The sequence below is a fragment of the Aphis gossypii genome, unplaced genomic scaffold, assembly GCF_020184175.1.
Source record: "Aphis gossypii isolate Hap1 unplaced genomic scaffold, ASM2018417v2 Contig00386, whole genome shotgun sequence".
Lineage (NCBI taxonomy): Eukaryota > Metazoa > Arthropoda > Insecta > Hemiptera > Aphididae > Aphis > Aphis gossypii.
The window spans coordinates 30967-47595 of record NW_026083088.1 but is presented as its reverse complement, the minus strand read 5'-3'; the positions used below and the strand labels follow the sequence as shown (position 1 = coordinate 47595).

The 16629-nt window shown below is 29.5% G+C and overlaps 1 pseudogene; it reads right to left on the bottom strand.

The window, feature by feature from the left end:
* Window positions 1–4572: 4572 nt before the first annotated feature.
* LOC126553968 (uncharacterized) lies at window positions 4573–11658 on the bottom strand (annotated as a pseudogene).
* Window positions 11659–16629: the final 4971 nt, after the last annotated feature.

Here is a 16629-nt window from a genome sequence, read left to right as displayed (position 1 = left end):
TTCTCAAACTCATCACTGATACTGCAAAATTTCCATAGGAATAGCCAACAACAAACCAAAACGACCTCGGGTTCCATGGTGGAACAACGAAATAAAACATCTATTATAAATAAAACAAATCCCTTAAAAAATACCAAAACACACACAACCCAAATGACTTCTTAGAATTAAAACGAAATAGAGCGCGCACTAGATTTTTAGTTAAACTCAGTAAAGCCACATCCTGGAAAACCTTCACATCCAGCTTAGATAACCAGACCGATCCCTCAGTAGTGTGGAGCAAAATTAAATATCTCAAAGGAACCAACCGACACAGCAATATTCAACTTTTATACAACTCAAAACTCATATCGACACCAAAAGAAGTGGTCAATTCTATTGGAGAATATTTTCAAAAAAATTCAAGCAATTCCAACTATGAAAACAAATTCCTCATAAATTGCCATCGATACTACTCTCCGCCAAACACAATCGATCCCAATAATACTACACAAATCCTAATCAACTCCCATATAACCATTGAAGAATTGGAAATGGTATTGAAAACCAACAAAAGTAAAAGCCCTGGATCAGATGGTATCCCTTATATTTTTATCCAAAATCTACCTTTCAACGGTATGAAACACCTACTTGACATCTATAACACTATATGGGCAAATAACGTATTTCCAAAATACTGGAGACATGGTTTTGTGATCCCAATTCTCAAGCCCAATAAGAATAAATATCTCACCGAAAGCTATCGCCCTATCACTTTACTTAACACACTATGTAAGCTACTAGAAAAAATCATTAATCGTCAACTCATCTGGTTCCTTGAAAAAATTAAATATATAATTCCCGAACAAAATGGCTTCAGACAAAATAGAAGCACTCTAAACAATCTCCTAAGTATCAAAAGAGAAATCGAGATAGCTAATAACAACAAACAAAGTTTAGGCATGATCAGCTTCGATATTGCCAAGGCCTACGACACCACTTGGAGACCAAGAATATTGTACATACTTAACAAAATAGTTTGTAAAGGGAACCTACTTAACTTCATCCAAAACCTACTACTTGAACGTTCATTCCAAGTTAAATCATCAAACTGCCTGTCGGATACATACATACAAGAAAATGGAGTTCCTCAGGGTTCATCAATTTCCGTAACCCTTTTTCTGCTAGCCATTAATGACATATCCAAGCTAATACCAAAACCAATCATCCCCATACTGTACGCTGATGACTTCTCCATTTTATGTCGTAGCAGCAGTCTAATAACAATAAAACATATCCTACAAGATGCCACAGACTCACTAAGAAATTGGTCAAATTCAGCTGGGTTTAGATTTTCAGCTGAAAAAACTTAACTCATTATATTCAACAACAAAAACAAAAATAAAATGTCAATTAGCTTGGGCATCTATATAATTAAAAATGACAAATATATTAAAATCCTCGGTATAACGTTTGATTCAAAATGTTCATGGGCACCTCACATCCGACAACTAAAACAAGCCTGCACCAATCGTCTCAATATAATCAAAATGCTTTCTCATACCTCATGGGGAGCCCATTCATCTGTACTTCTCAAGATCCACAAATCCCTAATTCTTTCCAAAATAGATTATGTCTCCTCTATTCTCGTTAGCAATCCAATCTCACCTAAAAAAGCTCGAAAATATTCACAACTCAGGAATGCGCCTGGCAATCGGCGCTTTCCGATCCAGCCCAATAGACAGCATATCCAATATAGCAGGAATACCCTCCCTATCACTAAGATGGGCCGAACAAAAATCACTACTGGCAGACAGAATCCATAGATCCCCACAAGGAATCTCCACATCTCCCAATAATCTATTCACAAATTTACAAGACAAATTGAACCTAGATCAGATCTTACCATCAACTATTAGCCTTCAGCCAACTTGGACAATCACCCTAGATATCAACCTCGAACTACATCAGCTCCCCAAAAAGGACACCAATCCTAAAATATATAAATATCATTTTAATGAAATCATAGCCAATGCCGAACCTCATATACAGATATACACAGACGCATCTATAACAAATCAAAGAGTTGGGGCTGCAATCATATGTGGTGACACCGAAATCCAACTTAAACTATCTGACAAATGCTCCATATATACCGCTGAAGCCATGGCTATACTAGAAGCAATCAAATATTTCATACAATCCGTCGACGACAAACGCTGTATTATACTAAGCGATTCACTCAGTGCAATAACAAGCCTCAAAAATATAAATAACCCTACCGATATAGCTAGAAACATCCACAACCTTTGTCACATTGCACATTCTGCCGGGAAACACATATCCTTCATGTGGATTCCAGGACATTGTAATATAACAGGTAATGAAAAAGCTGACGAGGTCGCAAAACTTTCATACACATCACTTAAAGCTATCAATGTACCAGGTTTTACCTACTGCGATGCAAAAAAATACATAAAAAACTTTTATGCCATAAAGTGGCAACAATATTGGTCAAATCAATCAGCCAAACTCAATGAAGTAAAAAAATCAATACTCCCATGGCCTCCTCCCCCCGGTTGTTTCAGAAGACAAGAAACAATTCTAAACCGCCTAAGAATAGGCCATACATTACTCACCCACCGCTATCTTATGACAAGAGAGGACCCCCCCAACTGTACTACCTGTGGTGTCCAACTCACCATCAAGCACATCTTCACAGAATGCAGAAATAACCAACAAGAACGTATGGAAACCCTTGGAGCAACCCACTTACACGAAATCCTCAGCCCGGAACCACCGCAACTCAAAAATTATTTATTTTTCTAAAAAAATCTACCTTATTCAAAGAAATATAACCTGTATATTGTAAAAATGTATGTAAATATGTAGCTATGTAATTTTATTTAGTCACTGTCTGACCAATGGCCATAGCTGCCGCGGTCTTTTGTTCTTCTAATAAAAAAAAAAAAAAAAATTAATAACATTACTCTTTGGACTACAGTACTAGGTACACATTGTCAAAAAAAAAAAAAATCTAGAAATAAAATGTAAGTATAATTAACTATATATTATATTATACATTTACTAATAATATTAAATACTATTTAAATTGTATTTTATCTTGTATGTAGGTAGTTCCATAAAATATGATCCAAACACTACAATTAGTTTACTGTTTGTTTGATGTGCCATTTATGAACAACATACATGGAACTGAATTGGTGAACATTATTTGGATATTTTTTCATACTGCCGTCATTGTCAAAACAAAACCAAATGAAAAGTCTTACCAAAAAATGTAATTATAACTGAATAAGATCTTAACATTTTAATATTATATACTTCAATAATAATAATGGTTAAACAATTAAATACTGAATACTTAATACAATAAAGTGTATATTGTATAAGTATATTATTCTTAAGGAAGATATTATTAATCATTATTTTTCATTTTATTTTATCTTATAGGTATAAGTAGCTTCCCAAGTGGATTTCATACTTCAAAAACTTATACTTATAACATTGAGGTTCACGCAATATCTTTACTATTTAAATATTAACATACATTGTATTACTGAAAAAATTAATAACTTAACAAAATGCTTAACAAACACAAATTTTTCTGAATTAAAAAAAAAAAAATGTAAGATTTAAGTTGTAAGTTTCAATTTTATAGAGATATTTTATTAGGTTCTGAAATCAATTTCGATTATTTTTAAATGATTTAAATTTATCTGTATCTGCCACTATTAAGGTGGAAGGTGGATTATAAGCAGGCAATTATTTCTCTTTTTTGGAGTAATGACTAGATTTTTTAATTACTAAGAGATTTAAGATTTTACACAAATACTCTGCTTATGCAACCCGTTAAGTAAATTCTAATATTTTTTAGTTTATTAAATTAATCTGGTCAGTATTTCAGGAAAAAAAATGATTTTACTAAATCTGTATCTTAACAACAATCAATCATTGGCGTGCGCAGATACATACCCTGAAGGTTTCCTTCAATAACAAAAAGATAAATACTACAATACTAAAGAGTATAATATATATAATATATAATATAGTCCTAATCATAAATATTAATTGTTAATATTCATGAACTGTTTTTTATATAATTTAAATACTGTTATATTACAATGGAAGTTAAATAAAAAGTTGTTTAAACATCTGCGCACACTTACAAAAACAAAATTATGTTTGAAGTATATTTTTGGATATAATATCTATATTATACTGATTTTATTATATTTAAACATTTTATATCAAACTAAAATAATTACAACCAACATAATATGTATAAGTATGAAACTATACTTTGTATTTCTATAATAATGAAGACATATTTTCTTCATGATTTGTATTACAAAATGTATGTTTAATTGAAATTATTTAATTACCTATTAAATAAAATATGTTAAACAGTAAAGCCCACAAATATTAATTTGTGCAAGTTTGTTAATGTTGTTGTTAAGATACTTTTAGTGCATACCTATTATAAGATTATAAATAGGTATCAAAAATAAACAAATTAATAATTAATAATTATAATAATATTTTTTACTTTATTTATGGAACATAATAATTTTATGGCCAACATTTAGGTTTTTGGTATTGAATAACCTGTCCTTTTTTTCGGTCCTGAGTTGGACACCTTGGTGTATTCTAATAGCCCAGTCAAATTAGGAAAAAGTTCGGAACTAATTCCACGAAAGCTGGAGTTTAATTTTTTTTTTAGATCATACCTCACTTATAAACATACTAAAAGTCCTGACACCTACCCCTTGTGCGTAGCCCTCCACCCTTCTTCAAAGGGTGGCGCGCCCCTTTCACTGTTTTCGCTTATAACTAGTTAGCTTTTCAACTTACGATAAAAATACCTATAACTAAAATTAAAGACCATAAAGTTTACCATGGACTAGTGCTACTTTTAGTATATATCTGTTGCAATAAGTGTTATTTATTTAAAAAATATAAAAAATAAATTTTTTTTATCTTTTTTTTTTTATTGTGTTTTAGCCAAAACCGTCAATAATACGGTAAAATGACCTATGAAAAAAGTTAACGAGCATATTATTTTACATAATATAATGATAAATTATATTAATAATTTTAATTATTGTAAGTCGTACATTTGAAATAGTCGTATAATTTTATAAAATATACAGTATGAATAATGTCATTGGATTATATTAACGTGTATATTATATTATTTATATTATCGCAATGGTTGTAAAAGATATAATTCGTAGAATCAGAATTGTTGTGGTATGGTGAGCCGGCCGTAGTACACGTGTACACAAACAGGGTTTTAGTGAACGTTGAATCTTGAGGGGATGCATTGTTGTATTGCTCGGAATGTAGTGGCGTTCCGAAGGGCGTCTGGTATTTCGCCAGGTGGTGTCTGATGCATATACGTCGACGGTCGACAGTCGATGTTTGTGTAGTCAATAGTGAACACTGTAACTGTTACATTATAGTCGATATATTTATGTGAGTAAATATTATTTTTAAATTAACGTTCTCAGTTCAGAAAGTGTTTATAAAAATGGCCAATTTATGTTTTATATGTGTTGAAGAACTAAGTGTTGAAAGTGAATGTGTTTCTATAAAGGCTAAGGGCATAGCAAATCTTATAAATTCGAGTAAAGCGCGATTCGATAATAAATGGAAGTCTTTAGTGAATTTAGAAAATGTACTTGTTCACAAAGATTGCCGAAAGAATTACACAAGACCAGACACCATAAGGAAATATGTTAATGAAAAGAAGGTACGAGTAACATATCACCTGTCAAAGGTAAGCTTCGTTCAAATTATATATTTAAATTTAAAGAAAATTGTTTATTCTGCGACAAAGAATGTTCAAAAGAATTGGAAAAAAAATTGAGTAAGGAACGTCGAGATAGTGTAGTACAAGTATCTACCCTTCATTTTAAAACATCAATTATGGACGTAACGAACAAAAGAAATGATGAATGGGGTAAAGAGGTGCTCAAACGGTTGAATAGTGTGATGTGTTTGGTATCTGAAGAATCGAAGTATCATAAATCGTGTGAACGTAGATTTTGCTCGACAAATCCAGTCGATAAAAATAAGAAAAGAGGGAGACCACAAGATGAAGATCTAGCAAACGCTTTTTCCAATTTATGTGATTTTTTAGAATCTGAAAATGAATGTCAATTTGGTCTAAATTTTTTGCATGAAAAAATGGAAGGAACGTGCGATGAAAAAACTTTAAAAAATAAATTGATTAATAAGTATGGTGACGATATAATTATTACAACGAGCCGTGGAAAAAAGGCAGTAGTGTGTTTTAAAAATACAGGATTTAAAGTATTAACAAATGCGTGGTATAATTCAAAAAAGCAAATGAAGAAGAAGAACGGTTAAGAATAGTCGAAGCAGCAGCTACTATTATACGAGAGGATATAAGGTCATTTGTTTATGAGATCGATTCATTTCCTCCACCAAATCAATTCATGGATAATGTAAAACAAGACGTACCAAAGAGTTTATTATTTTTTTTGTCTGAAGTTTGTGGTAAAAATAAAAAAGCAAAATCTCAAAAATATGATAATAAATTTGTGGCTTTGGCGCATGCCATAATAAATTGTTGTAGGCCTCGCTCGTTAATTTCATCGATTCTATTGGGACTTGGTCTTTATTTGCACAGACATTTTGGTACAAAACGTGCTATAGATATTTTTTCAAACTTTGGATTTTGTGCTTCATACACCGATGTTTATGTTTTTGAGTCATCATCTTTACTATACCCACAACCCAAAGTTAACCAAAACAGTTTTTCACAATTTGTTTTTGATAATGCTGATTTTAATATTAATACGTTCGATGGTTATAATACTTTTCATATAATGGGTGTAATTCAATGTGTAGTGCCCAAAAATTCTATACAGTGGAATGAACGAATACAAAAATTAAAAACTGTTGTTACTGCAGAAACTTTGGCCAATATTGCATCAATTCCAATTATTTCATTTGAAAAAACGGGTAATATGAATAACAAAATAATAATTCAAGATTTTAATAATATTAGGCCTACTGTTTATTATGTGACATATTTGTCCCCGAGTGAATTGCACTGGATCTGCGCACAGTGGCTTGGTGTTATAAAATGTCCTGGTTGGAATTTATTTATGGAAACTATAACTGACTCTCGGGAATACCAAGAAACGCAAATAAGTTTTTTGCCATTTGTAAACTTACCACCAAGCTCACTCGATTGTATTCATTCGGTTTTGATTTTCGCAGCTCAAGAAAGTAAAAAATTAAACCAAAAAACGTGTTTTGTAACTTTTGACCAACCCTTATACATAAAAGCACGCAATATTGTTGAATCCTCTAAATTAAATCCACAAATAGTAGTAAGACTTGGTGGGTTTCATCTTCTTATGTCATTTATGGGTTCAATTGGTTACATTATGGCTGGTAGTGGTTTGAAAGAATTATGGAACACTATATATGCAACGAATTCAATTGATAAAATGATGACAGGACATGCATATTCAAGAGCAGTACGCGCACATATGTTAACTCAGCTTTGTCTTTCAAAAATAATTTTGGACGAAACTCAGTTAACCGAAGAATATAAAATCACTTTAAAAAATTATATTTCAAATACAGATTATACAACTTTGACTTTGGAAGATATAGAAAACCAAGAAATAATTCAAGATCTCATACGTAAAGTAGAAAATCAAATTAAAATAATTGCTTCTAGAGGTAAAACTGCTACGCTTTGGATACAATATTTTTATTTAGTTCATATTCTTCGTCAATTTATTTATACCGAACGCATGGGAAATTGGTATCTGCACTTAGAATGCGTGGAAAAAATGATACCCTTTTTTCACTCAACTGGACATTTTCAATACGCCAAATCTGCTCATTTATATCTACAGGATATGTATCAATTAGAAAAACACATGCATCCTGGAGAATTTAAAAAATTTTGTAATGAAGGTTACTTCACAATTAAAAGATCAAGCAAGTTTTGGTGTGGTACATGGTCAGATATGACTATAGAACAAACACTAATGCGGTCTATGAAAACATCTGGTGGCTTAATCAATGGTCTAGGTTTTCAAAATAGTGTTTTAGTTCGTTGGCTTATAGGCACTCCAGTTGCAAGTACAATAACCGACCAAATTGAACAATTTACAAACACATTTAATTTTACGTCAGAGCAACATGTTGATCAACGAGATTCTCGCATGAAAATCGATAACAAACATATCGGTATACTTACAAATTGGTTAAAAATACATATCCCTTTTCCGGAATTACACGAAATTATGTCAATTTCAACAGGAATTGTAGGAAATGAACAAATTAATTGTTATAAAGCACAAGAAGTGGGCCAACAGACGATGAACAATGTTATAGGTGATAATTTTAGTGATGTCAAGTTACAACGAGCAAATCGCGTAGCCCCTTTAGATTTTGCTAAAAAACTAACGGTTTGTATTAGAGATGACATTTTTTCAATTGATCCTTTATTACTCTTCCAAAGAATAATGATAAGAGTTAAGACTGACGAAGAGCTCAAAGAATGTTTTGAATACGAGTTATCACCTATTCCTCTTTCTTTGTTCGACGAATCAGGTCAAATGCGAAAATCTAAAAAATCAATTTTATATGATGTGTTTCTAACTACAACAAACACATACAATGTTCTGGACAAAATGTTATTGTAGTAATCGATGGAGGTTTCTTATTGCATCGTGTTGTATGGCCTTCAACTTCGACGTATGGAAATATCATAGAAAATTATATAAGCTACGTGAAAAGACACTATGGATCTAACTGCATAGTTGTATTTGATGGATACGCAAATACCGAATTAAATATTAAAAATTCAGAAAGACAGCGACGAAAAAATATGTATACGAGTACAAACATAATTTTTGAAGAGTCATTGGATGTACTAACCAGTCAAGAAAAATGTTTATCCAACACTGAGAACAAAATAAGGCTTATAACAATGTTGACTGAAAAGTTTTTGACTTCGGGTATTCTTGTTCATCAAGCCGAAGATGACGCTGATTTACTTATTGTCAATACAGCTATACGAAACACCGACGATAATATCCAAGTAGTGGTCATAGGAGAGGATATTGATTTACTTATACTGTTATTAACATTAAGTCCTCCAAAAAACACAATAATATTCGAAAAACCGGGTAGAGGAAAAATAGAACAAGATCTTATGCTGTTGGAAGTTTACAAGAACTTTTTAAAATGAGATTCAATATTTTATGTTTATCCATGCGGTGGGTAGATGTGATACTACTTTCGTCATTATTTCAGACAGGCAAAATAAAACACCTGAAAACAGTTCAAAAACACCCGGAAGTACACGATTCATTATTAATATTTAATAATGAATCGTCATCGCCCGAAGAAATTGAACGTGCCGGAGAAATATCTTTTAGCATTATATAAAGCTCCAGCCCATATTACATCCTTAAATAATTTAAGACATCATATTTTTCACAAAACCGCAGCTTCCAACAAAAAACAAGTACAACTAGCTAGACTTCCACCTACTATCGATGCGGCACGAGAACATTTACATAGAGTGTATTTGCAAATACAGTTGTGGCGTGGTAATAGATTAAATCCACAGAATTGGGGATGGAAAGAAGATAATGGCAAACTAAATCCAGTTTTCACGAAAAAGCCACCAGCGCCGGATACTCTTTTAAAAGTGATCAGTTGTGCCTGCGCAAAAACATGTGAACAAAATTGTAGCTGTCGAAAAGCAGGATTGCTATGCTCGGTTATATGCAAGCATTGTCACGGAGGTTCATGTTTAAATCAGCAACCGATCATAGATGATGTAGAAGAGGACCATATTGATGACAACTTTGAGGACAATATCGATGAAATATTTTTAATTGGAAATCAAAAAGAAGAAACCCACACCACAATAAAAAAAAAATAAACCCACATAATATAATTAATAAGGTACTGTATGATTTTAATAATTCAATACATAATATAATATAAATAATTAAATATGAAAATATTAATTATATTAATTAATTTTGTTTCAGGACCCAAAACCCAACACCATTTTTATATTTAACTTCATAGCTTATAGTCTGAAAAAATAAAAATAAATGTATAATTTCCAATTTTTGTAAATATTTTATAAATTACTGTATGTAATTAATAGTTTCATAATTAACTTTTTTTTTATTTCAATTTTATAAATATGTATGTAAAATAAAATAATGTATTTTCATTGTAAATTTTATGGTCTTTAATTTTAGTTATAGGTATTTTTATCTTAAGTTGAAAAGCTAACTAGTTATAAGCGAAAACAGTGAAAGGGGCGCGCCACCCTTTGAAGAGGGGTGGAGGGCTACGCACAAGGGGTAGGTGTCAGGACTTTTAGTATGTTCATAAGTAAGGTATAAACTGCTCATATACCGAAATTCAGCTTTCGACATTTTTTTTTTAGTATATTGTAATTAGATTTCTGATTCTTATATTTTGTAATTGTCAACAAATAGTTCAATTACATCGTCACTTTTTATATAAAAAACATTTTTACTTGCAATAATTAAAATTGTTAAAATAATTTAACGTTATCTTATGTAAAATAATATGCTCGTTAACTTTTGTCATAGATCATTTTACAGTATTATTGACGGTTTTGGCTAAAACACAATAAAAAAAAAGATAAAAAAAATTTATTTTTTATATTTTTTAAATAAATAACACTTATCGCAACATATATATATTAAAAGTAGCACTAGTCTATGATAAATTGTATGGTCTTTAATTTTGGTCATGGGTATTTTTATTGTAAATTGAAAATCTAACGAGTTATAAGCGAAACAAGTGAAAATGGTGCGCCACCCTTTGAAGAGGGGTGGAGGGCTACGCACAAGGGGTAGGTGTCAGGACTTTTAGTATGTTTATAAGTGAGGTATGATCTAAAAAAAAAAATTAAACTCCAGCTTTCGTGGAATTAGTTCCAAACTTTATCGATTTTTGGTCTAATTTGACTGGGCTATAAAACATAATACAAAATATAAAACATTAATTAGTCGTGTACCTATAAAAAATTACAATAAATTAAATAGGGGAAAAAAAAAATAAAAAAAAAAGCGGACTGCACCATGTGTTATGTACATGAACTTTGATCGCATTGTATGTTATCTGCGTACAGCAGGTACATGTTTGCCCTGATGGTAGACAGCATTTACAATCTATGCATATATTGCAGGGTGGAAAGTTGTAGATAACATACAATGCTAGTTCCCAATAAAAATATTCATATTACCTTATTTGTTTTATCTTCCCAATAAACAAATCTTGCTTTTTCCTTCCTTATTAAATATTGGTCTTCCAAGGTTTGTTCAGTCAATTTAATTTCATTTAAAATTTGCTTAAATTGACTGTGCTTGGGACACCACCATTCAGTACAATTCTAATAAAATACAAATTATAAAGATGATATTAAAATTAATTAAAAGTAATACATTACATCCTTTATCTTCAATGTGTCATCAGAGACATTTTTCGTAGTATTGGTCTCATCCAGGATCTTAAGTTTTTCCATTCTAGAACATACCAGTTTTTCTAGAAATGTATTTTTGTTTCTAGTGGCTGTAAGTCAGCTTTCTTTATATAATTGTCCATATTAGTAGGCGATAACTCTTGTACGATTTGTTGCTCCTGAGAGTAATAAATAATTTTAACATAGTAAAATGTATTGCATATTTTATTTATTTGTGTATTATTATTTTTTTTTTATTAATTATTAACTAAATTTTTATTTTTACCAATTCGTTTTCTTTATAATTTGACTTATCGTAATATCGTTCACCTCGATAGTGGCCAATTTTTGATTAAGTAATTCCTATAAAAATAACTCTTAGCATATTTTTTTTTCATAATAATTTTGCTATTTATACTTACAATGTCTTTCTCTAAATCTTCATTTTTAGTTTTAAGTACAGACTATATAAAAAAAAAAATACTGTAATTAATATTATTAGTTATTGTTAAGCATGATTTATTTTATTTAATTAAACATCTAGTGTACTTACATTATCGTCTTCTAAAATACCATTTTTAGTTTTAAGTATAGCCTATCAAAAAAAAAAAAAAAAAAAAATTGTAATTATTATTAAGTATGGTATAGTATTATATTTATTATTGTTTTTTAAACATACATATTTTTCTTTATATGCCTTTTCTTGAACTTTTAATGTTACCTAATAATATATTATTGTAAATAAATTGTATACTATGTATTTTTTATTATTATTATTATTATTATTGTTTATTATGCATTGGGCACTTACAATTTCTTCTGTCAGTGACTTATTTTCGGTCTGAAGATGTACCACATCCTCAGCATAAAAACTGCTTTCAACTTTTTTACTTTTCAGTTGTTTTTCTAATGTATGATATTGCTGTAAATTTGTGTATTATAGTATATTTATTATTCTTATTTTTAGAGTATAAAAATTAATAAAAATTATAATTATTAATAAGATATAAAAATTGATTTACATATTCAATTTCAATTCTCACATACCTGACGTAGAGTGTCCATTTCGTCCATGGTATCTTTAAATGCAGATTTAAAAAACTCTAATTCAGTCATTGCGTCATCCTTATTATTTTTTATGTACTCGCAGTATAATGCTCCAACATCTTCAAAAACTTCCATTTTTAATTATATTTATTTTATTTTAAATAAAATAACCGACAAAGAAAGTGAAATGTGTACCTTTCAATGCAAGTATCAAACAAGATATGAAACAAGAAATACCACATAAATATGTACCTATGTATAAAATACTGAGAGTCAGAATTTCCTGTTGAATAAAACTAATAATTACTATTTATAAAATAATAATCGAGATCAGATAAGATTTCATATCATGATTTTGGAAATCCACATTTTTTTTTTAAACTCCTTTATATTTATTTATTAATTGAGTTTTCTATTAAGACTGACAACTTTGGTTTACCTACTCTTACTTGAGGTTTCCGAAAATTTTTGCTTTTATATTAATTAATTAAAATTAATTTAATGATGCCTGCTATTTATAGTAATACAGAGTATTCTGATATGTTGGCTATTGAAAAAAAAATATATTCATAGATAGTCTATAATACAAGTATAATATAAATTAAATAAAATATTATATAAACATGAACTTGAATTAATAGGTATCGTTAAGACAATAATTACATCAAATATTATCATAGAATCAATATGCATATTATTCAATAGTGCATTGATAAATTTAAAAATAAATCATTAAATCAATTTTAAAAAAAATTGTATACAGGTAGCTTTCCAAATGGCCGTCGATCAAAACATTACACTGCTGCAGATCATTCTCATACTGTTGATGTTTTAGCTGCATTTAGTGTCACTCCTCACGCATCAATAAGAACCGTAGCTCGGCAAACAGATATCAGTAGATCAACTGTACATCGGATATTAAAAAACAATTTATTTCACCCATTCAAACTGCATTGTGTTCAAGAGTTAAAACCATCTGATCCAGAACGAAGACTGCAATTCATATCAGAAATTGTTTGCTTATATGATCAAGATAGCAACATATTGAACAAAATTGTATGGACTGATGAAAGCCTTTTTAACAATAACGGCATGGTAAATCGCCATAACGCACATTATTGGAATGATACAAATCCATTTTGGACAAGAGAAACAAAGTCCCAAGTTCAATGGTCCATAAATGTATGGTGTGGTATATTAAATAACACATTAATAGGACCTTACTTTTATGAAGGAACATTAACAGGTGTACGTTATTTGGATTTTCTTGAAAACATTTTGCCATTATTACTAGAAAATGTTCCTCTTCGTACTCGGGAATGTATGTGGGTACAGCAAGATGGAGCTCCACCACACAATTCCAATATAGTTAAAGATTATTTGAACAATACTTTTCCTTTGCGATGGACAGGTACAAACGGTCCAGTTAAATGGCCACCACGTTCTCCAGATCTTACTCCACTGGATTTTTTTTTTATGGGGATATTTAAAAGATCTTGTTTATACTGAACAATCTTCTTCACTTGAAAATTTGAAAGAACGTATCATTGTGGCATGTTCATCCATAACGTCAGAAATGTTGAAGTCTGTGACGCATCAATATTAACACGATACGAAAAATGTGTATCAAATAACGGTGGGCATTTTGAAAATACATTAAAGTAATTTAACTATATTTACAAAAATATATATTATGTTATTACTGTTATTGTTATTATTGTTATTACCTATGTAAAAATGTTATAATAAATAATAAACTATTAAAATAATATTATTTCATTATAAAATGTTAAGTATAAATTTGGTTGATCTCGAATCTGGATTATTGATCCGTTATCACTGCTTATTATTGATAAATGATAATTTATATCACGGTCTTAGATTTATATTTTGGTTCAATTGATAAAACATAATAATTGATAATGATAAAGAAATTTTATATTCAATACATAGATAATATATATATCCACCTTGATTCAATATTATAATCTTTATCAATAATATATTGATAATATTTGTTATTTTTATAATATATACGACGTGTTTTCCCAGTAATTCAGAAAACCCACAGATTAGAAATCAGTGAGAAAACCAGTGCCACAGAATTGATATCTATTTAATAAATTAGTACCTATGACAATAAACTATTGTGCACACGATTTATGGACTATCTTTAGATAAAAGATATCAATATTTTAACTACTGGTTTTTAATACATACAGCTACCGCGATTACGCTACGCATTACCGCAGGCAAGTGCCTCTTATTACTGCGTTTTGAAATAACTGTATTCTGCAAACGGATTATTTAAAATGAAAAGTATAAACGCTAAAATTAATTGTAAAAATAGTATTATACATTTCTGGTAATAAGCACATGAATTATTTAATCAATAATTACGGGTATCATTGTATTTACATAGTTTATAGGTACACCAGTACACAACTTATTATTGTAATAAATACAATAAAAAAATAGTTAGATTTTAACAATCACTTATTTGTATGCTCATATAAAATAATTTATATTTTTTGAAATTAAAATGTTTATAACATAAACTAGATCGTAACTTACTTAACGAGAATATTAATATTTTAAAAAATTGTAAAAAATCAATCACTTGACTTAAATAAATGTTTTTACCATCAAAATTTTTCTAAAAATCAGATTCATAAATTGGATATTTTGAATATTGTGGACATTTTTTTTTATCAATTTTTAAGTTTTTTATTTTCAGTATTAAAAAATAAAAAATAAAAATGTATTCTAACAATGTAGCTCAATTGTCTATGAACTATATTTAAAAGAATTTTTTTAAAAATATTGATTAGAACAAAAGTTATTTCATTTGTCAGATCTCAGTGGGATACCCTGTATATAGATTTTTAATTTCTTTTTTTACTATGACAACAATTTAAGTTTTTATGTCTATTTGCTTACATTTTTAAAAACAACTTTGCTATAACATTTTAATAGATAATTTATTTTATTTAAATGGTTGCCATTGACTACCAAAAATAATTTGGTTTACTATTTGCTGGACAGATGGCGCCTCTGTAATTTCATCACCACCTCGTCATATTTCTCTAACCCGATAACTTTCTCAAATTTTTCGTCCGTAAGAACCTTCTCCTAGCATAAGACCCAAACAAAAAAAAGATTGAGCGAAATCGGTCCTTTTCGAAGCTAACCCGTAACAAAGATTTCCACTTTGACTTTTATATATATAGATTTAATTAAGATATTAATTGTTATAAAAACATTGTTTAATATAGTTATATAAATGCAATAGTTAAAATTAAGGCGTAAACAGGAAGGACAGATTTATAAATTTCATTAATTGAATTAATATCACATACATAATGGTATATTGAAATTTATAAAAAAAAATTGCACTTGGTATTTAATTACTGAAAACACTTACTTGAAACATAAGTGTTGGCAGACATCTCAACAGCATTGATTATTGAATCAGCATCAAATACATTTTGATTTTCTGTTTCATAAAATAAATTTAACATATTTCAATATTTACAGAATAAAACTGAACTTGGCATTTAATAACTGAAAATATTTATCTTTAACTTCAGTGTGGACAGGACAGACAGGTATATCAGCTGCATTAACATCACATACATTTTGATTTTCTGTTAAATAAAACAAACATCTACACTGTGAGCTTTCGGCCTTTTTAGTGGCTTACTTACCACCCATCACAGAAGAGGAACACTTGTGTGACGACCCATAGACCGAACCGCGTGGTGTCCTGTGGACACATCGGTAGAGTCTATGGGCTTTAAACAAATTTAACGTTGAATAAAATAAAAAAAAATAATAACGTTAAGTATAGAAACCTAGGAACCTTATAAATAATAATAAAAATTCAGGGTAATATATATATGTATATATTGTACATGAGAATAAATAATATTAACAATAAAAAAATAATGAAAAATGGAGCAATAGTTAAATGTCAAATGGCAATACAGATATAATACATACGTCATTACAAGAATACATAATATAGTTGTCACATGGCAAATGCATAAAATATACAAGTATACAGT